We start from the raw sequence: 22,500 nt of genomic DNA on the forward strand, positions 1-22,500 counted from the left end.
AATGACCTAGGACACTCCTCTTCTAGTCAGCTCCCATCCTGCTCCCCCACCCCCAACAACCTCTCATCGGACCTTCCCCTTTTGCCACCAGAAAGCTTTTCCACTCCTCCGCCTGGCCTGCGTTTGCTTGGCGTCTCTGCCAGACCCAGGCGGTGGTGGCCGACCGCAGACTCTCTTGCCCTCAAGAAATGATTCCCGCTCTCATGTGGGTGATCTTTTATCTCCACAGAGGTGATTAGTTTGGGGAACAAATAAAAGCACTCAGAATAAAAACCATGCCCAGTATCATGCACGCCCTCCTCCCCCTCCCCCCCTCCCCCCTCCCCCTTCCCCTTCCCCCCCTCCCCCCTTCCCCTCCCCCCTTGGCCCCCTTCCCCTCCCCCCTTCCCCCTTCCCCTCCCCCCTTCCCCTCCCCCCTTCCCCCTTCCCCTCCCCCCTCCCCCCTTCCCCTCCCCCTTCCCCCCTTCCCCTCCCCCTTCCCCCTTCCCCTCCCCCCTTCCCCCTTCCCCTCCCCCCTTCCCCTCCCCCCTTCCCCTCCCCCCTTCCCCTCCCCCCTTCCCCCTTCCCCTCCCCCCTTCCCCTCCCCCCTTCCCCTCCCCCCTTCCCCTCCTCCCTTCCCCTCCCCCCTTCCCCTCCTCCCTTCCCCTCCCCCCTTGGCCCCCTTCCCCTCCCCCTTCCCCCTTCTCCCTTCCCCTCCTCCCTTCCCCTCCCCCCTTGGCCCCCTTCCCCTCCTCCCTTCCCCTCCTCCCTTCCCCTCCCCTCGTGGCCCCCTTCCCCTCCCCCCCCTTTGATGTCTACAGGAACCGACAGACTGCATGCATGGCATGTATAGATGGATGGATGGATCGATGGATCGATGGATCGATGGATCGATCGATCCATGGATCGAACGGTGAAGAGAGCCAGGGTGAGGGTGAGGGTGAGGGTGAGGGTCCCGTCCGTCCCTCCCTCCTTCCCTATGTCCATCACATTGTTTCGTCACAGATTTTCGAAGTGGAGATACAATTCGCATGCCATATTTCGCATACTCTTAAAAGTGGGCCATTGGGTGGCCTTTTTTTCTTTTTTTTTAAGGTGGCTCACAAAGCTGCACAACCTTCACTGCAATTTCCAGAACATTTCCATCACCGCCAAAAGAAATAAACACCTCTACTACCCCTCCCCCCTTCCTGTCCGCGCCTCGCCCCCACCCGCCGTCACCGTCGCCCTCGCCGTCACCGTCGCCCTCGCCCTCACCCGGGCTCTCTTCACTGTTCTCCCCCAACAGGGAGTAGAAAGGGAAGTTAGAGGGAACATTCTTCCTCCCCTACACCTGCTGAACGCACATGGACACACACCGCAACCCTCCCCGCCAGGCGCGCGCACCCACCCACCCCCGCCCCGCCACGCCCCGCCCCCCATCCCGGCCTTACGTGTACCTTACGTACCTCTGCACGGACTCGAGATTTGGCAATAGCCTTGATTGCCCTGCAATGTTTCCAAACCTCGGCGCTCCCCAACCTTCCCCACCCCGACCCCCGCCCCTTCGAAGAAGAACTAACCTAATTCGGGGAGCTTCCAGGTTGCTTGAACGCCTGAAATGGTGGGGACAGAGGCGTTCCTGGAGAGGGGTCACGGAACACGGAAGCTCTGCCCCCCTTCCCTTTGCCTCTGTTCCATCTGGAGTTTCCTCAGTTGTATCCTTTTAGGACACAGCGGTCATGTAAGAAAGGAGAAAAAAAAGGACTGAAGGACTGAACCGGGCTAGACTGGTTTAAAATTCTTCACTAGCGTCCCTGCCGAATACATTTCGACGACAGGGGCCTTCGCACGGCTTTTGGTGCACAGAAGACCGATGCACCGAAGCCTGCCGATCTCGGGACGTGTCCACGAGGGGAAAGAGTGTCAGCCTATCGGAAAAGAGAGTCGGTTAACGTAGATTGCAAAGGCATTCGTTCATCCCGAGAGACTTCCTCTCCATGATGGCGGGTGGCGCGAGATGGAAGAGTTGGCTTCCATGAAAAAGGGGCCCTTTCTTGAAGACCCTGCCCAGCTATCGGGGTTTTGTTGGTTTGTGTTTTGTCATCTGTGATAGGAAGGCATCTTCTTAGCCATCGGGAGGGAAACCTCAACAAATTCAGCCATTCAGATCACAAGGGATTTCTTGGGTTTGGTGGATCTGAGATCTGGTCTGCCTCCGACTGCTCCCCGAGATTGCCTTTATGCCGAGAATGGGATTCCTCATCAGACACACAGAAGTCCGGCTCCTTGCCACGGAGCTGGCTGCTCTATGGATGCCTTTAAAAAGGAAGCCTGCCTTTAATTCGGACGTCGGAACGTGATCGGTCGCTTTTTCATGGGGGGTTGGCCAATTAAATTTCCCCCGCCTTGGGCGCCTGGGTGGCTCAGTTGGTTAAGCGGCTGCCTTCGGCTCCGGTCATGATCCTGGAGTCCCTGGATCGAGTCCCGCATCGGGCTCCCTGCTCAGCAGGGAGTCTGCTTCTCCCTCTGACCCTCCCCCCTCTCATGTGCTCTCTCTCATTCATTCTCTCTCTCTCTCTCTCTCTCTCTCTCTCTCTCTCTCTCTCTCTCTCTGTCTCAAATAAATAAACAAACAAACAAACAAACAAATAAATAAATAAATAAAATCTTAAAAAAAAAAAATTCCCCCCGCCTTACAAAGCAGAGACTGGTGAAGGGTCCTCCAAGTGCCCTCTGGAAATCAAGAGCTTCTGTATCAAGAGGCTGGAAAACGCATCTTCCCCTTCTTCCTGGTGAATCCAATTCTAGGGGTTGATTCAAAGGAAATCATGTTTTAGATGCTAAAACGTAAAGCTTACTTTTGCAAAAATGTGCATCGCGGCATAGGGTTTAGGAATCCCTTGTGGCAGACCGACAACCGTGTGTCCCTCACGTCCCGGCACGTGTGCACCCTCACGTCCTATGACTTCGATGCTCCTGCTATCCAGAGGTAGGCTTGATTGCTCTGTCCCTTGATTTTGGACCGGGTCTTGGGACTTGTCTTGACCCAAAGAATAGAGCAGAAGTGACACTTGGCTGGTTTCACAGCCTACACCTGAAGAGGTGGTCTGCCGGCGTTCTCGACCTTCTTGGCATGCCGTCCTGAGACCTCCACGTAAGAAAGCCAGTCTAGCTGACTGGAGCATGAGAGGCATTGACAACAGAGGCAGCCCGGTGCTCGGCGGCACCGACTGCCAGACGTGTGAAAGTTGACCCTCTGGCCGAAAGCCACTGCTTGAGTGAGCCCGGCGTAAACCCGCAGAACCCAAGGGGCCACCCAGGGCAAGCACCAGGAAGTTATCGATAAAGAAATGCTGTTTCGAGCCATTGCGGTGTTAGGATGATGCACCCTGAGGATCAGCTAGCTGCGCAGCAGCGATAGATACCGTGCACACAGATACACACCACACAACACACCACACCACCCCCCCCACACACACACACGTGTGCAGAAAACCAAACCAACGAAACAAACCAAAACTCTGTAGAACCCTGCACCAAATGTTGAGGAAACAACGGCCCACCCTCACAAGAAACACCTGCACGCTACATGTACAATGCATAGGGAGCCTATACTTGCAAGTGCTTACTTGCATGGGAAACATTTCACGATAACACGAGTCTCAGATGGCCCAAGCGGGGTTCTTTTGACATGTCTGAATTGTGTACACAATTAGAGAAAGCCTGCTAGGAGACTGGGTGATCAGAAACTAGGAAGCTCTTTGGTTCCCTCAGTGAAGCCCCGACTTTTGGGGAGGAACCAACACTCAGGGAGATGCTCTGGTCTTCATTTGGTTGGTTGGTTGGTTGGTTGGTTGGTTGGTTGGTTGGTTGGTTGGTTGCTGCAGCTTTTGCTATCTTTGCATAAAACCGACCCTGTTTCCATTGGGAATGGAAAACAACTGACGGGTGGGATCTGTACACGGTAATGCTGCTTCGCAGTTGCATTTGTTTTACTAAAAGAGGGAGATTTGAACATTGGGTCTTTCGTGTCCTCTCCATTCATGTCCTCTCCACAAATAAGACTGAAACAAAGGCTAAAATTTGTTTGCATCTTGTTTGTGTCTATGTGTCCGTATGTGTTATACATGTGAGGTATTTCCTCCACCTCCGGGTGCTATTGCTAACATCCATTTGTAAAGGAGCTCTATTTAATGAGTTCTATTTTTATTTTATTTTATTTTATTTTATTTTATTTATTTTATTCTTTAAAGATTTTATTTATTTATTTGACAGAGAGAGACACAGCGAGAGAGGGAACACAAGCAGGCGGAGTGGGAGAGGGAGAAGCAGGCTTCCCGCCGAGCAGGGAGCCCGATGCAGGGGCTTGATCCCAGGACCCTCGGATCATGACCTGAGCTAAAGGCAGACGCTTAACCACTGAGCCATCCAGGTGCCCCGAGTTTTATTTTTATTAAAGATTCTATTTATGTCTTTGAAAGAAAGCGAGTGAGAGAGCACACGAGCTGGGGGTGGGGGGGCATTGGGAGAGGGAGAAGCAGACTCCCCGCGGAGCAGGGAGCCGGATGTGGGGCTCCATCCCAGGACCCCAGGATCATGATGTGAACGCAAGGCAGACACTTAACTGCCTGAGCCACACAGGTGCCCCTACTTAAAGAGTTTAGAGGCAGGTGCTCGTAAAAATCGGGCATGGTAAAACTCAGATAAGAATAAACCCAGTTTTTCAAGCTCACATGATCTGGGATGAAATTCCCTACATTCAGACTCTTATGTCACTCCACAATAAAGATGCCTCAAGGTAAGGGACCCAAGGGACGGCCCAGAGATAGACAAAAATTTAACACACCTGACCTTACCCCCACTTCCCAACAGTCAAAATAATGAAGAAGAGGAGGAAGACAGGCCGATGCTAGAAATCTGAAATCCACTCCTCCTCCTCCCCAAGTACAGGCACCAGAACCGATGCCCAACCCACTGGCTTCCGGAGGGCTGAAAAGCCACCACAGACAAAGCCTATTAAGCAGAAGGAGATGAAGAAGGGCGGAGGCGGAGGCGGAGGCGGAGGCGGAGGCGGAGGCGGAGGCGGAGGCGGAGGCGGAGGCGGAGGCGGAGGCGGAGGCGGAGGCGGAGGCGGAGGCGGAGGCGGAGGCGGAGGCGAAAAAAAAGAAAAGGTTCGTCCAAAACTGTAAATGTATATGTGCCCTGGGCCTTACCAATGGCTCCCTTGCCGCCTCCCCTGCCCCGTTTCTGCACCACTGGTGTGTGTGCCTGGAGTGCTCTACTCCCCTGCCGCCGTCTCAGCCGCCCTTCCCTACCCCCGCCCCCCCCGCCCCCCCCCCCCCCCGGGTGCCATGGGCTCCCCTTTCTCCTCCTCCTCCTCCTCCTCCTCCCCACCCCCTTATCAAGGAGCAAAAGCCCTTGCCCTTGGGCCCAAGCCCTTGGGCCACCTCCTTATGAGGTTTAAATTGGAGCACCTCCCAAACTAGCAGGAAGGGGCCCGAGGGCTCCGCTGATCTTAGACCGCCCGCTTCAGACTTTCCCCAAGGAGTCTGATGGGGGAAAACAATCGATTGACTTTTTAGTGGACGCAGGTGCAACTTCTTTGGCGTTAAAGCCAATTCAAGGTTGTTGGTTTATTTTAAAAAGACGTGGTTTTGGAGCTATCAATGTCACACATAATACAAATAATCAACTTTGCGTTTCTTTCTTTCTTTCTTTCTTTCTTTCTTTCTTTCTTTCTTTCTTTCTTTCCCTTCTTTCTTTCTTTCTTTCTTTCTTTCTTTCTTTCTTTCTTTCTTTCTTTCTTTCTTTCCTTTTCTTTCTTTTCTTTGTCATAAAAGCACTTGGATTCGGTTCTCCCTGCGTTACAAGCCGTTGGGTGGGCAGTGGAATGTGCCACGCTCCCGTCACAACAGTGAGCCTGTATTTGTGGTTATCAAAATATACCTCTCCATCACCTTTATAAAAACCAACCAACCAACCAACCACGTTTGGGTGCCTGGGTGGCTCAGTCGTTCAGCGTCTGCCTTCGGCTCAGGTCATGATCCCAGGGTCCTGGGATCGAGCCCCGCATTGGGCTCCCTGTTCATTGGGGAACCTTCTTTTCCCTCTGTCCCTTCCCCTGCTTGTGTTCCCTCTCTCGCTGTGTCTCTCTCTGTCAAATAAATAAAATTTATGAAATATATTCATACATTTGCCAATCTAAAGAATTCTGGTGTAATAGAGAGTGCGCCATTGGTTACTACTAACGTTTCACCAGAGACTGAGATTTCTAAGAATTAAAATTCTGCCACATGGAATTGGGACTGCTACAAAATGATAACAAAAACAACTCCGTGTGTGGGAAGGTAGGAGACGTGTAAAAGAGGTACAAGAAATGAGAAAACATTTTTTTTGTTGAGGGAAAAGGAAGTAATGGTGTACTGAAACGGGACTGGGTACTTAAAGAAAGAAAACTTTAAGACCGAGTCTGAATGAAAAAGGAAATTGTGGAAGGGGTTTGTGAAGGAGAATTTTTGAAAAGGAATTTTATGCATGGTCAGGACTGACTGAGCTTGGGAGAAGGCAGTTTGAAAAGCACACTGGTGGAACTGGAGGGTATTATGTTGAGCGAAATAAGTCAAACAGAGAAAGACATGTATCCTATGATCTCACGGATAGGAGGAATTCTTAATCGCAGGAAACAAGCTGAGGGTTGCTGGAGTGGGGGGTGGGGTGGGAGGGATGGGGTGACTGGGTGATAGACACTGGGGAGGGTAGGTGCTCTGGCAAGCGCTGTGAATTGTGCAAGACTGTTGAATCTCAGATCTGTACCTCTGAAACAAATAACGCAATCTATGTGAAGAAGAAAAAAAAAATAGAAGAAGGTAGCGGGAGGGGACGAATGAAGCGGGGGAAATCGGAGGGGCGGACGAACCATGAGAGACGATGGACTCTGAACAACAAACTGAGGGTTCTAGAGGGGAGGGGGGTGGGAGGATGGGTTAGCCTGGTGGTGGGTATTGAGGAGGGCCCATTCTGCATGGAGCACTGGGTGTTGTGCACAAACAATGAATCATGGAACACCACATCTAAAACTAATGATGTAATGTAGGGGATTAACATAAGAATAAAAAAAAGAAGAAGAAAAGCACACTGGTATAAGATTGAGATTTGGGTTTTCTATGTTAAAATGACAAGGTTTTCTTGGATTGTTAGTGTACTCTTTTTTTCTTTCTTAAGATTGTATTTATTTATTTGACAGAGAGAGACACAGCGAGAGAGGGAACACAAGCAGGGGGAGCGGGAGAGGGAGAAGCAGGCTCCCGGCCAAGCAGAGAGCCCGATGTGGGGCTCGATCCCAAGACCCTGGGATCATGACCTGAGCCGAAGGCCGACAGACGCTTGACGACTGAGCCACCCAGGCGCTCCTCCGAGATTTTATTTTTTAAATAATCTCTACACTGAACGTGGGGCTCGAACTCACAACCCTGAGATCAAGAGTCGTGCTCTCTACCGACTGAGCCAGCCAGGTGCCCCTGGACTGTCATCTCGAAGAGACACATGCGTAGACTCAGATATGGTGAGACTGCTTTAAGAAAGTCAGATTGACTTTATGGAGCCAGTAAAGCCCCTTAGAAATGTTGGCCTGATAACCTTGCTTAGAGAGGTCCCCTCAACCTTACCAGGTGAGTGAAGAGTACCACCTCCTGGCAGATGCAGGAACTTCAGGAAATTTGGAGGCCCTCAAAGAAGAGAGGAATTCACCCAAATCTACAAGTCTTTTTTTTTTTTGTAATTTTTTTTATTCTTATGTTAATCCCCGTACATCACATCATTAGTTTTAGATGTAGTGTTCCATGATTCATTGTTTGTGCACAACACCCAGTGCTCCATGCAGAATGCGCCCTCCTCAATACCCACCACCAGGCTAACCCATCCTCCCACCCCCCTCCCCTCTAGAACCCTCAGTTTGTTTTTCAGAGTCCATCGTCTCTCCTGGTTCGTCTACCCCTCCGCAAATCTACAAGTCTTGCAGGCGAATCTGATGGCCAATATTTGGCTTGGTTCTCGGCTTTAAAAAGGCAGTTAAAGGATCAATCTAAAATTCCTTGTAAAAAGCTCCATCAAAGCAGATTTAAAAGAAGGAAAGGAAAAAGAAAAGAGAAGAAAGACCCCATATATGGTCAATTGCTATTCTTGCTGTCCCTACGTAGATGATTGGGCCAAGTTTGTTAAAACTGGACTTGTTTTACAAACAAATTAATCTTCTTTTGGCTATCTTTGACAGGAATGAAGGTGACTTTAGAGAGAAAGATTACATTTCAATAACACACTTTTGTGAGTGTTAGATTAATTATCTTTGAACGTTTATTGTTTGCCTATAAAACTGGACTGGATCCTGGATCCTTCTGGTTTCCTTGAGTATCTGACTGTGACTCTTCAAACTAAGGTTTCCAACATTCTCCCATTCTCTCTCTTTTTTTTAATTAATTTATTTTTTTATTCTTAGGTTAATCCCCATACATTACATCATTAGTTTTAGATGAAGTATTCCATGATTCATTGTGCATAACACCCAGTGCTCCATGCAGAATGGGCCCTCCTCAATACCCACCACCAGGCTAACCCATCCTCCCACCCCCCTCCCCTCTAGAACCCTCAGTTTGTTGTTCAGAGTCCATCGTCTCTCATGGTTCGTCCGCCCCTCCGATTTCCCCCCCGCTTCATTCGTCCCCTCCCGCTACCTCCTCCTCCTCCTCCTCCTTCTTCCTCCTCCTCCTCCTCTTCTTCTTCTTCTTCTTCTTTTCTCCTTCTTCTTCTTCTTCTCCTTCTTCTTCTTCTTCTTCTTCTTCTTCTTCTTCTTCTTCTTCTCTCCTTCTTCTTCTTCTTCTCTCCTTCTTCTTCTTCTTCTTCTTCTTCTTCTTCTTCTTCTTTTCTTCTTCTTCTTCTCTCCTTCTTCTTCTTCTTCTTCTTCTTCTTCTTCTTCTTTTCTTCTTCTTCTTTTCTTCTCCTTCTTCTTTTCTTCTTCTTCTTCTTTTCGTCTTCTTCTTTTCTTCTCCTTCTTCTTTTCTCCTCCTCCTTTTCTCCTCCTCCTCCTCCTCCTTCTTCTTCTTCTTCTTTTTTTCCCCTTAACATATATTGCATTATTTGTTTCAGAACATTCTCCCATTCTCTTATCTTACAATCATTAAGAACTAAAACTGTCCTTTTTCCTGAAGTCTGGCAAATGAAAGCTGGACAACTTGAAATAAATTTCAGGGAAATGACCACAATAACTCATATATAGACAATCTTTGTGCCTGTTGCTCTATGAGTCACTCAAAATGAGACATTTGAACTATACGCCAGAAAAATTAGTCAGATTGCCCCTGCCCACTCCCACTCTATTGGAGGATGCTTCAAGCCTGACATCTAGAGACCTTCTCACTGGCAGCCCTCTGGACTTAGACACCAGGTGTATCCCTTGTTCCAACCATTAACCATGTTTTCCTTTTGTTTCCATAGAAATGCCTCTTATTAACTACAAGATCACTTGCTGAATGAGGCAGAGTCTATGATCCTTAATTCCACCTTGCTGCACCTGTATTAACTCCTCTTTGGAAAATAAGAACCCATATAAATAGGGGCACCTGGCTGGCTCAGCTGGTAGAACATACGACTCTAGATCTCGGGGTTGTGAGTTCGAGCCCCACATTGAGTGTAGAGATTACTTAATAGAAATCTTTAAAGAAAAAAAAAAATAAAAAAGAACCCATGTAAATAAAATCAAACACTAAGCTACTTGGCTACCAGAAGCCCTTCACCACCACAACCTACCGCCCCCCCCCCAGGGGAGGGGCTCAGACTAATTTACTGATCTGTATTCTTGGATACCCACCGATATCAGATCAATTTGAGAGAGAATGAGAGAATTGGGTTTGACTCTACTGTTACTATTCCTTAGACTACACTTGGGGATAAAATCAATGGTGTCATGTAGTCCCAAACCATGTAGAAAAATAACCAAGTTCTCAGATAAGGAACTATCTCTGAGACCCCCTCCATTAGCACAAGGGACCAAAAATTGCGACCTGCAGTGTCTCAGATCCTTCCATTCCAAAGCCTCTACTGCACCCTAATTCAGCTTGAAGCAGTTAAATAAAGAAGGCAGACCTCTGCCCATGTGTCATAGAAATGGAATGCAGGATGGACAAGGGGAAATTTTAACAGGGAAAAATGTAGCATGTCTGACTCCCTGTTATTTTTATTCCCTTTTAACCTGTAGGTTAAAAACTTCTGTTTAGCCCTGAACATAGCCATGTTACAGCTAAGATTTACAGAAACTGTCGTTTACCCAAAACCTACCTCCCCTGAGGAGATGAAAGAATAGCCACAGCCATCATCATCCCAATTCCCTAAGACTGAGGAATGATCCTCACTTGGTGGGGGTGGGGGTGGGGGTGGGGGTGGGGGTGGGGGTGGGGGTGGGGTGGGGGTGGGGATTGAAACCGTGCCCCATAAGGTTAATGAGGTTGATGCTAGCAGAAAGCTTAAAGCTGGTTTTTCAGGGAACTGTTTCCCCCTAGTCAGCTATTGTGTCTTTTCAGGCCCTGCTACCAAATACTGGCTGTCTCTGCAGAAGTCTGGACTCAAGGTCAACTGATAATGGCTGCAGCCTATGAAGAAGCGAGGTCCTGATTCCTTACCTGAGAAAAGGAGCCTAAGACCCCATCCAGGTTGTACCAGCTCTCAGAGCATGCCCACAGCCTCTTCTCCTTGTCCTCAGATAACCTCCTGACATCAGGGACTCAGTTTTGCCTCATTCAGATGTCAGGTCTCCACCCCGAAGTAAACATGGGAATCTATGGTACATATGTTTCCTGAATATACGTGCTCCAACTTTCGCCATGAATAATCATAAATGTCCCTGCCCTTTTCCTTTTTGAAGTTTGATTGTTTGTTTTTATTTATTTATTTCAGAGAGAGAGACACACAGAGAGAGACAGAGACAGAGAGAGAAACACACACAGAGAGAGAGAGACAGAGAGACAGAGAGACAGAGAGACAGAGAGACAGAGAGCTTGCACGCATGGGTGGGTGGAGGGGCAGAGGGAGAGGGAGAAGACTCCCCATTGAGCAGGGAGCCCCAGAGGGGTGGGGCTCGATCCCAGCACCCTGAGATTATGACCTGAGCTGAAGGCAGATGCTCAACCGGCAGCCACCCAGGCGCCCCTCCATTCCATTTTTTTTTTTTAAAGAGATAAACATTACATACTTTATTTTTAAAAATTCATTCATTCATTCATTCATTCATTCATTCATTCATTCATTCATTTTTCATCATCTGTAGTCCCAGTGTAGGGCTTGAACTCAGGACCCTGACTGAGATCAAGAGTCATGTGCTGTTCTGACTGAGCCACCCAGGTGCTCCTTCTGTTCCATATTTTAAACAACCCTGGGATCATGGCTCAGAGTCACAGTTGGCCCAATGAGACTCACACTCACCCCTCTGTGCAGAGGTGCCATCTGTGGGGCTGGTTCCTGTTTGTCCATCTTCCTTCCTCCTCTTACTGGACAGGAAGGTGGTGTGCGAAAACAGCCAGTGACTACGTGGAATGAGACCGAGGATTTCCCTTGGGAAGCAGGTGGGAGAGGGAGGACAGGTCGATGGATAATCAATAAACTGTTTTGTTTTTTTTTTTTTTAAGATTGTATTTATTTATTTATTTGACAGAGAGAGACACAGCGAGAGAGGGAACACAAGCAGGGGGAGTGGGAGAGGGAGAAGCGGGCTTCCCGCGGAGCAGGGAGCCCGATGCGGAGCTCGATCCCAGGACCCTGGGATCATGACCTGAGCCGAAGGCACATGCTTAATGACTGAGCCACCCAGGTGCCCCAACAATCAATAAACTGTTAATGTTGATTTAGAGGAGTGTGCTTGCTGGGCCCATAACTCGGTGGATGAGTTAGAACGGTCCCTGTCAGGCCTCCCTTAGCCCTTAGCCCTTAGCCCTTATCACTCCATGCTTGTGTTTGGCCTCTGACCGCTAAGATACCACCATCATGTGTTCAAGGTCCTCCTCAGACTCAGCCAGCCACACCATGCCACACCCTCCTACCTGCACACCCATCCCTGGAAGGCAGTATAGTAAGACATCATCCCCCACATTCATGATTCCCAAAGGGTTTACTGGAGTTTCGTGGGTTAGGAAAAGGAGGGGACTCTTTTTGCCCCCAGATGAGGTGAGCTCTTCAGACACCCTCTTTCCCCTTCCCCTCCTCCCTCCCTCCCTTCCCTCCCTCCCTCCCTCCCTCCCTCCCTTCCCTCCCTCCCTCCCTCCCTCCCTCCCTCATCTCTCTCCGAAGTTTGCAAGCTGCAGCCTAAGGGTTAGGGGGAGTTGAGGAAAGCCATTGAATGGAGGGAAGCTCCAGGCTCTGACTTTAACAGAAAGCTTTCTGCATTTGAATGAAGCGATTGAATGAGGCCCATTAGAATGGATCACCCTGAACGTCCCATCAGCCGCCCCAGCCCCAGCCCCAGCCCCCCCATCCCCCCCCAACTGAAGTCCTCTGGTCGAATTGGAACAGTAGGCTGGGGGGGGGGGGGGGGCTGTCCATCCTAAGTTGGTAACTAGGCCCCTGGTCCATAGGGAAAAAATCACGCACGGGTACAGATGAGTTGGTAGCTCAGGCAAAGTGGTCGAAGTGTTGGCAAGGTTTCCGTGGATGAGGGGAGATTTGTTCTGGGACCACCCTCCCATATACATCTCTGGCTGAGAAGAGGACAGGGGAGCCCTGTGGGGGTGGGGGTGGGGGTGGGGGTGGGGGTGGGGGGGCGGGACCCAGATCTGGAGCTCGGAGTGGACTATAGCCGCTGCCTGCCCGGGTGTGTGTGCCTGGGGGGCGGGGGGGGGGGGCGCTGAGGGATAAGGGCTGAGGGTGGTGGGGTCTGCTCACGCTGACTCCTGCAACTCAATTCATCCTGGGAACCTTCTGTTGTTTCTGCTGAGGTGCCAGGTGCTGTGATGACCAAAGCTAAACTCCTCTCTTTGCCTAGTTCTTAAAAGGCCTGATCCTCCTGTTATCTTGTTAAATGGACCGACCCCTGCACCCTCCCATCCTGCCAGACCCCTTGTGCAAATACTTCCACTTGAAGAGTTCTTTCTCTGAATCTAGAAAATAAACAGACAACACCCACCAGCCACACCGACCCCATTGCCACAAATACCTAGCAAAGACAAATCTAGCTGGTCTCCTTCTGCCTCAAGGCACTTTAGAGAGTCACTCTCTCAGACACACCTTAGGCTCAATTACAGGCTGCTGTCTCCCTTTCTCTGGCACAATTCCATCCCTGGAGGAGCCCCATATCGCATCTGCAGCCGTGAGCTGGAGACAGTATGCTCAAGTGACCGGGTGGTAGCACCGTAACTTTGAAATGACCTATACCCCAAGTCATCCATGAACATGGTCCCTGGAAATCTTTGACATTCACGTGCCTCTGATGAAATCCTTGCTTTGGAAACTCCAGCACCCATAGCCAATCTTGTCCATGTTCTGCTAACCTTTGCTCGCCCTCTGTTCGCCTGATATCTTGCCTGATTGTTTACAGAGAAATTAGATCCCATCCAGCAAGAGCTGAATCCGAGTCCTCTGCTCACCCCACGACGGAAAAGAATATGCACAGGCCTGCATCCCTCTTCTCCTTCTCCACCATGTCGGAAGAAAAGGTGGCCCTCCCTCCTCCCATCAGAACCCAAACCCGAGATAAGACTTAGATATAAAGGAAACCAGCATACTGTTTTGAACTCTATATACACTTGTAAAAAACGAGCAGCGGCAAGGAAACACACAAACCACCCCCCCCCCACACACACACAGGTGCAAGGAGGGTGCGCTGACTCGCTGAATCTCCCCCTTTTCTCCCGAGAGGCATCCCCCCCATCCCCCGCCCCCCCCCGAAGATGTCCTCCCTATGCCGGAAGGGGAGTGAGTGACGTTCTTTTCTTCCTTTTTTTTTTTTTTTTTAATTATTCTTTTTAAAAGACTTTTATTTATTTGAGAGGAGGGGGGGGGGGGAGGGAGGGGGGAGGGAGGGAGAGAGAGAGAGAGAGAGAGAGAGAGAGATTGAGAGAGAGAGAAGCAGAGTCTCCGCCGAGCAGGGAGCCCGATGTGGGGCTGGATCCCCGGACCCTGAGCTCAGGGCCTGAGCCGAAGGCAGGCGGACGGTTCACGGATTGAGCCAGCCAGGCGCCCCAGCTTTCTTGTTTCTTTGTCTGCCTGCTTGCCTGCGTGTTGGGTCTGTGGATGTCTGATGCCTGCCCTCTGATTTCGTGGGGAGGTGGGCCGTCTTTCCTCCTTCCAATGGCCTTTGCGCATTTGTCAAACTTCTGTCGGGCTTGGGCCTATCTGTTTGGGTATCTGTGGCGTTCCATCCACCGACCTGTCTCTTTTGTCTGCCAACATCACAGGGTCTCTATCGCCTCTATACATAAGCATGAAACGGGCCCGGAGAGGACGACTTTGTTTCCTGAGTTTTGTTTTGTTTTCTTCGAAATCACCATAGCGATTCTAATTCCTTTTGCCTGTCTGCTTGTGTATGTAATCTGTACACCCATCCAGTGCGGTGCTGGAACTCACGACGCCCGCCGATCAAGAGTCGCGGTCGCGTGGGCCTCCTCCGACCGAGCCAGCCAGGTGCCCTGAAATACGTGTACTTGAAAAACCAATGTGAAGCCTGCACCCGTGAACTTTTTTTTTTAAAGATTTTATTTATTTATTTGAGACAGAGAGAATGAGAGAGACAGAGAGCACATGAGAGGGGGGAAGGGTCAGAGGGAGAAGCAGACTCCCTGCCGAGCAGGGAGCCCGATGCGGGACTCGATCCCGGGACTCCGGGATCATGACCTGAGCCGAAGGCAGTCGCTTAACCAACTGAGCCACCCAGGCGCCCTTTTTTTTCTTTTCTTTTCTTTTTTTTTTTTAATAGATGCACCCGTGAAGTGTTTACTGCGAAACCTTCTTTTGATCGTCGCACTCTTGAGTGGAGGCCGTACCAGTAAAGAACGTAGTTTAGCCAACTCAGGAAGAGATCAGCTTTAAAGGAAAACCTTCTTTTCGAGTTTGTGATGTCTGGTCCTTTCTCTCAACTCGATCGATGTCCAGCCTTCAGAGCCACATTATTTGCTTGGTCTCTCTCTCTCTCTCTCTCTCTCTCTCTCTCTCTCTCTCTCTCTCTCTCGTCTGTGTTTCCTCGTGTACTTTCCTGATGCTCAGGATTTATGGTTTAGAGAGAACAGTTTTCAGCCTGGTGTGTGTGTGGGGGGGGGGGGGATGTTGTGAAGTGGGATCAGGGATTCACGCGGGTAAGGAGGAGGCAAGGAGAAAGGCTTGGTTGGGAAGGAAACCATTAAAGGTCCATGTTGAAATGGTGAAGTTTATTTTATTTATTTATTTATTTATTTATTTATTTACTTTTTAAAGATTTTATTTATTTATTTGACAGAGAGAGACAGCGAGAGAGAGAACACAGGCAGGGGGAGTGGGAGAGGGAGAAGCAGGCCTCCCGCGGAGCAGGGAGCCCGATGTGGGGCTCGATCCCAGGGCCCTGGGCTCGTCACCTGAGCCGAAGGCGGACGCTTAACGACTGAGCCACCCCCCAGGTGCCCCGAAATGGTGAAGTTCAATGTAGTAAGAGTTACCTTTAATCAAAGGAATTCTTTTTTTTTTCTTTTATTTTATTCTTATGTTAATCCCCATACATTACATCATTAGTTTTAGATGAAGTGTTCCATGATTCATTGTTTGTGCACAACACCCACTGCTCCATGCAGAATGGGCCCTCCTCAATACCCACCACCAGGCTAACCCATCCTCCCACCCCCCTCCCCTCTAGAACCCTCAGTTTGTTGTTCAGAGTCCATCGTCTCTCATGGTTCGTCTACCCCTCTGATTTCCCCCCGCTTCATTCTTCCCCTCCTGCTACCTCCTCCTCCTCCTCCTCCTCCTCCTCCTCCTCCTTCTTCTTCTTCTTCTTTTTTTTTTCTTAACATAGATTGCATTATTATTTGTTTCAGAGGTACAGATCTGAGATTCAACAGTCTTGCACAATTCACAGCGCTTACCAGAGCACACACCCTCCCCAGTGTCCATCACCCAGTCACCCCATCCCTCCCACCCCACCCCCCACTCCAACAACACTCAGTTTGTTTCCTGCGATTAAGATAATCAAAGGAATTCTTGCTGGAGGTTGCTTCTCCCCTCTCCTCCCTGGATAGGGGAGTGAAGTTTTTTCGAGGTCCCTAGTGGACACAGAAAGCGTTCAAGTGCCCCTAGCACCTATGGATGGGGCTCTGTTGCCCTCTAGTGTCCTATCCTCTGCTACTGCTGCTCGTGGTTTCCTCTGACGTCGTATTCGTCACAGGTGTGTATCTTTGATGGTTAATGCTGCTCGGTGTCGGTTGTTTGCGTGTTTGTTTTTGAAAGCTTTTTGAGTGATCATCCAGCATGGTGCTGGAACTCACGACCCCTGCAGATCAAGAGTCGCAGTCGCGTGGGCCTCCTCCGACCGGAGCCAGTCAGGTGCCCTGAAATGCGCTTAGTTGAAACAGGAAGAAAGAAAAAACAAAAAACAAAACCCAAACCATTTTTTTTTTCCCCCTTTACGAGCCAGAGGAAGTTCTACGCCTTGTTTTTGTTTTACCCTTAATAGCATGGAACAGTTCCCCTCCTCCTCCTCCTCCTCCTCCTCCTCCTCCTCCTCCTCCTCCTCCTCCTCCTCCTCCTCCTTCTTCTTCTTCTCCATCATCATCATCATCATCATCAATATTTAACTCTTCTAGAGCACCTCCCCCGCCCACCCCGTACTAGTGTTGGACGGCACGGATGTCCCGGAACTGGATTTCTTTAAAGATATATATTTTTACGATTTTATTGATTTATTTGACAGAGGGAGACACAGCGAGAGAGGGAACACAAGCAGGGGGAGTGGGAGAGGGAGAAGCAGGCTTCCTGCCGAGCAGGGAGCCCGATGCGGGACTCGATCCCGGGACTCCGGGATCATGACCTGAGCCGAAGGCAGTCGCTTAACCAACTGAGCCACCCAGGCGCCCTCTTTTTTTTTTTTTCTTAACATAGATTGCATTATTTGTTTCAGAGGTACAGATCTGAGATTCAACAGTCTTGCACAATTCACAGCGCTTGCCAGAGCACCTACCCTCCCCAGTGTCTATCACCCAGTCACCCCATCCCTCCCACCCCACCCCCCACTCCAGCAACCCTCAGCTTGTTTCCTGCGATTAAGAATTCCTCCTATCCGTGAGATCATAGGATACATGTCTTTCTCTGTTTGACTTATTTCGCTCAACATAATACCCTCCAGTTCCATCCACGTCGTTGCCAATGGCAAGATCTCATTCCTTTTGATGGTTGCATGATATTCCATTGTATGTATATATATACCACATCTTCTTTATCCATTCATCTGTCGATGGACATCTTGGCTCTTTCCACAGTTTGGCTATCGTGGATATTGCTGCTATAAACATCGGGGTGCACGTACCCCTTCGGATCCCTATTTTTGTATCTTTGGGGTAAATACCCAGTAGTGCAATTGCTGGATCATACGGCAGCTCTAGTTTCAACTTTTTGAGGAATCTCCATACAGTTTTCCAGAGTGGCTGCACCAGCTTGCATTCCCACCAACAGTGTAGGAGGGTTCCCCTTTCTCCGCATCCCCGCCAACATCTGTCATTTCCTGACTTGTTACTTTTAGCCATTCTGACTGGTGTGAGGTGGTATCTCATTGAGGTTTTTTTTTTTTTTTTAAGATTTTATTTATTTATTTGAGAGAGAGAGAGAGAGACAGAAAGAGAGCATGAGAGGGGGGAGGGTCAGGAGGATCAGAGGGAGAAGCAGACTCCCCGCTGAGCAGGGAGCCCGATGCGGGACTCGATCCTGGGACTCCAGGATCATGACCCGAGCCGAAGGCGGTCGCTTAACCAACTGAGCCACCCAGGCGCCCTCATTGAGGTTTTGATTTGGATTTCCCTGATGCTGAGCGATATTGAGCACTTTTTCATGTGTCTGTTGGCCATTTGGATGTCTTCTTTGGAAAAATGTCTGTTCATGTCTTCTGCCCATTTCTTGATTGGATTCTTTGTTCTTTGGGTGTTGAGTTGGATGAGTTCTTTATAGATTTTGGATACGAGCCCTTTATCTGATATGTCATTTGCAAATATCTTCTCCCATTCTGTCGGTTGTCTTTTGGTTTTGTGGACTGTTTCCTTTGCTTTGCAAAAGCTTTTTATCTTGATGAAGTCCCAAGAGTTCATTTTTGCCTTTGCTTCCCTTGCCTTTGGCGATGTTTCTAGGAAGAAGTTGCTTTGGCTGAGGTCAAAGAGGTTGCTGCCTGTGTTCTCCTTTAGGATTTGGATGGACTCCTGTCTCACATTGAGGTCTTTCAACCATTTGGAGTCTATTTTTGTGTGTGGTGTAAGGAAATGGTCCAGTTTCATTCTTCTGCATGTGGCTATCCAATTTTCCCAACACCATTTGTTGAAGAGACTGTCTTTGTTCCATTGGACATTCTTTCCTGCTTTGTCAAAGATGAGTTGACCATAGAGTTGAGGGTCCATTTCTGGGCTCTCTATTCTGCGGAACTGGATTTCTTGAGTGAAGGACTATTTTAACTCCCTTCCTCCCCATTCCGCGCCTGCCCCCGCCCCGCCCCCGCCCCCGCACGCACCGCCCCGCCCCGCCCCCCGCCCCCGCACGCACCGCCCCGCCCCGCCCCCCGCCCCCGCACGCACCGCCCCGCCCCGCCCCCCGCCCCCGCACGCACCGCGCGCCCCGCCCCCCGCCCCCGCACGCACCGCGCGCCCCGCCCCCCGCCCCCGCACGCCCCGCCCCGCTTGTTGGCCTTGGACGTTATCGCGTACGTGCAGAGACGGATTTGATGTGCACCTTTCTGGGGGTGTGTGTCAATCCCCCCCCCCCCTTCCTGTCCTGAGCTTTCTTCGTATGCTTCAGAGAGACCTCCTCCTCCCCTTAAAATGATAGAAGAGAGAAGGTTCATCCGTGGTGGTTGTCGGAGTACTCGCTTGGTCTCGGTTTTACGGTCCTTGCCCGCCGAAATGTGTCTTAAGTCCTCCCGGAAGCCCGGGCGCCGCAGGTGTGCCGCTGTGGGAGGCCCGTGCCCCACGAGATCGGGCGGCCGGGCGGCCGGGCTGTGCGCCTTCGCGGGCCCGCGATCCGGATCTGCCTCGTTGTTGTTCGCGCCGGTTGTCGGGTGCCACCTGGCGGCCGCTTTTAGATAGCGTGTCCCCGCCGGAGTGTCAGCGATGTCGGCAAGGGATTGTATTTGGCCGCGGTTCCCGAGGCGGAGTACCGGGAGGCCGGCGACGCTAGCGAGATCGGCCCGCTGTCTCCGGGCCACCGGCGCGACCTCCGCTCGCGGGAGATTGAGCCTCCAGGTTTGTGGGCTGGTGGTGGCGCCGCCGCCTCGCTCCCGGAGAGCCACGCTAGGGTGGCCGCCTGGACGGGTCGACCAGCACCCGCCGGTGCCCCCTCCTCCGCCCGCGGGAATGGGAGAGGCTGCGTCGGGCGCCCGGACGCCATCCGGCCCGTGGCTCCGGTCGGCCGTTGGGCCTTCCGTGTCACGCTCGGGCGGTTGGGGACCGGCCTGAGCCTTGCGGGGAAGCCCATGGATGGCGCGACGGGCCCCGCCGCGGGCACGCGTGGGGTCCCGGTCATCGGACCCGATATTTTTTTTTTTTTTTTTTTAAGGTTTTTATTTATTTATTTATTTGAGAGAGAGAGAATGAGAGACAGAGAGCATGAGAGGGAGGAGGGTCAGAGGGAGAAGCAGACTCCCCGCCGAGCAGGGAGCCCGATGCGGGACTCGATCCCGGGACTCCAGGATCATGACCCGAGCCGAAGGCAGTCGCTTAACCAACTGAGCCACCCAGGCGCCCCGGACCCGATATTCTTAACAAGTTTTCCGAGGCCCGCTGCGGAGGTGGGGACCCGACCGGGTCGGGCCGGGCCGGGCCGGGCCGCGAGGGCCCCAGGGGCCCGGCTGCGGTTCCCGTTGAGGTCCGGCCTTCGGGGGGACGCCTCCGCGGCATCGCCCCCTTTCCTCAGTCCCGGCCGGGAGTCGGGGACCGGCATGGGGCGGTCCTGAGGCCCGGGGAGGAGGGCGTCCGCAGGGGCCTCCACAGAACTTGGTGAGAATTTCTAAAGTCCCGATTTGGGGACGAAAGGCGGACCCGGGGGCGGGCCTATCCGGGCCGCTCCACCTCCCGCCAAGTCCCTACTCGCTGCCGGCTGCCACCACGTTCCGGGGGTCGACCAGATGGCCCGGGGGGGGGGGGGGGGGCGGGGGGGGCGGGGGGGGGCTCCGGGGGGAGACGGGGGCGATGGATTAGTGCTTGGGGCCCGTGGCCGGGACACGGTCCCAGGAGATCCCGGTGACCTGTGGCTAGGCCACGCCAGGCGGCGCGGCTATTTTCTCGCCCGAAATGAGCCCTTTTTGCCGCCAGGTAGGTGCTGGCACGTTATGTTTGGGCGATCCTCTCCTTAAGGGAGGTGGGCTTCTGGGCGTGTGGCGGGGCTCCGGGCTTGACAGGGATGCCAAGCCCGGCTCTGCCGTCGCTGGCCTGAGCCGTCCGCGTGGGCCTGTGCGCCGGCTCCTGTGCCTCCAGGTGGCCCAGGCCGTTGGTGCCGCCTCCGGTCTCCAGCACCCGAGGGCGGTTGTGGGCAGGTGGCGCGTGGGTCCTTTACCCTGTGTCCTCCACTCTGCGGGCACCCGGCTGTGGTCGTGACAACCTCCCGTCCCGCAAGGCTCCGTGCCGCGTGTCAGGCGTTCCTCTCTCTCGGGTTGTCCGGCTGTTCCTGCCCTGGGGTTTTCGAGGGGGTGCCGGTGAGGCCGAAAAAAAACAAAACCAAACAGGCTCCCCCTCGGGTTGCTGTCCTCACCGGCTTCTCCCCTCCTCGGGCTCCTCTCGGCGCTTGTGTTTTGCCAGATCGATGTGGTGCTCTCGCGCTCTCCCGGGCCGGGCCTAAGCCGCGCCAGACGAGGGACGGACGTTCATGGCGAATGGGACCGCTCTTCTCGTTCTGCCCGCGGGCCCCTCGCTCCTTCGCCTCTGCCCGCCGTGGCGGTAAGGTGGGGGGTGCGGGGGGGGTGTGTGCAGGCTCCGGCCCGACCCCGCCTTCCCGTGTTCTGCCTGACGGCGCTCGCGGGCCCGGGGTCCCCCGACGCAGCGGACACTCTCGCTTGCCTTCCCTGGCTTCGTGTGGTGCGCGGTCCTCCCCGCCACGGGGAGGGCCGTCCCGGCGCCGCGCTGCTCACGCGCTTGGGCGTGCTGAGCGCGTTGTGCGCGTGGCCCTCCGTGGTGCCCCTGGAGCGCTCCAGGTCGTCTCAGGTGCCTGAGGCCGAGTCGGTAGCGTCGTTTCCCGTTCCCAGCGAGCCCCCTCCGTCGGGCCACCGCTGTCGGTGGCGTGTCCGAGGAGCGGGTGGTGGAGTCGGTAAGGGAGGCCCACCCCGCCCCCCCCCCGTGGGACGCGGGTGCCTCGTCATCCCCCGCCGCAAGCTGTGCTGGTGGTGTTGTGGGGACTGGACTTGGTGGGGGCGTGTGTGAGCCGGTTGCGGCGGGCCGAGCCCGCGCTCTGGCGCTTGGCCAGCCGAGGGGCTGCCGCCTTTTTTGCCTGGCATGCCGTGCTTTGTCTCCGCTCGTCGTTGCCTCGCCGGAGGCGCAAAACTCCCGGTTGGTCGGGGACGCGAGCATGGCGTGCGTGGCGTGGCGAAGGGCGGTCTCCTCCCGGGGTCCCGGCCGCGAGCGCTCAGGATTGCCTTGTGGTGCCTGTTCCTTACCGCGCGAATCCACCGCCCGCCCCCCGGAGCCCTTGGCTGTCCGGCCTTCGGAACGCCGTTCCGCGGGGCCCGGACGGGCGGGGGGGCACGATTTGGGTGGGGGCGATGCGCCCTCGGTGAGAAAGCCTTCTCTAGCGATCCGAGAGGGTGCCTTGGGGTACCGGAACCCCCCAGCCGCCGCCCCTCCTCTGCGCGTAGTGGCCACCGGTGCGGGGTGACTACCGTTGCGTGTTGGGCAGAACTTCCTCTCTGCGAGGGGTCTGACTCTGCCGGCCCCGCGGTGGGGGCCGAGCGCCGCTCTTTGCCTACCGCGGCCTGCGCCTCCCCCCTCCGAGTCGGGGGAGGGTCCCGCCGGGCCTGGCCGGCGTCCGGCGCGTGGGGGCTCCCGCGTGCGTGCGAGCGCGCGGGCGGCCGCCCTTCCTCGTGGCGTTGTCTCTCGAGGGGCTCGGGGGGCGCCCCCGCGCGTCCCGCTTCCCCGTGCCGCGCGAGCGGCTGTCTGCCCGCCCGCTCCCGTCCCGAGTCGCCGCTGGCGGTGGCGTGCCGGGCACGGGTCGGGCCGCTCTCGCCTGGGGGCGCTTCCCCCCAGGGTCGTGACTTCCGGGACGGACCGGACAGACGGAGGTTCAAGACGGGACCCCGCGGCGGGGGGGTTCACGTGGGGTTGGGCCCCAGCAGTGTGGGGCCCGGTTCGTGGTGAGGTGCGCCAA

At 53.3% G+C, this 22,500-nt stretch overlaps 3 long non-coding RNA genes across 3 annotated transcripts in view; 2 read left to right on the top strand and 1 right to left on the bottom strand.

Annotated features, from left to right (window-relative positions):
* Positions 1-4,992, top strand: part of LOC135363204 (uncharacterized) — a 33,610-nt gene extending 28,618 nt beyond the window's left edge. Inside the window, exon 3 of the long non-coding RNA XR_010408867.1 lies at positions 4,237-4,992. This is a non-coding gene — a long non-coding RNA (uncharacterized LOC135363204). The remainder of the gene's footprint in view (positions 1-4,236) is intronic.
* A 1,980-nt stretch (positions 4,993-6,972) lies between these two features.
* Positions 6,973-22,500, top strand: part of LOC135363201 (uncharacterized) — a 63,908-nt gene continuing 48,380 nt past the window's right edge. Inside the window, exons 1-3 of the long non-coding RNA XR_010408863.1 lie at positions 6,973-7,522; positions 10,530-10,789; positions 13,532-13,649. This is a non-coding gene — a long non-coding RNA (uncharacterized LOC135363201). The remainder of the gene's footprint in view (positions 7,523-10,529; positions 10,790-13,531; positions 13,650-22,500) is intronic.
* On the bottom strand, positions 17,767-21,525 carry LOC135363203 (uncharacterized). Its single transcript, XR_010408865.1, has 2 exons — positions 18,883-21,525; positions 17,767-18,511 (listed from the first exon to the last, which is right to left on the bottom strand). It is a non-coding gene; the product is annotated as an uncharacterized LOC135363203 (long non-coding RNA).

The sequence above is a fragment of the Mirounga angustirostris genome, unplaced genomic scaffold, assembly GCF_029215605.1.
Source record: "Mirounga angustirostris isolate CCGP_5_RB_7025 unplaced genomic scaffold, mMirAng1.0.hap1 SCAF_61, whole genome shotgun sequence".
NCBI lineage: Eukaryota > Metazoa > Chordata > Mammalia > Carnivora > Phocidae > Mirounga > Mirounga angustirostris.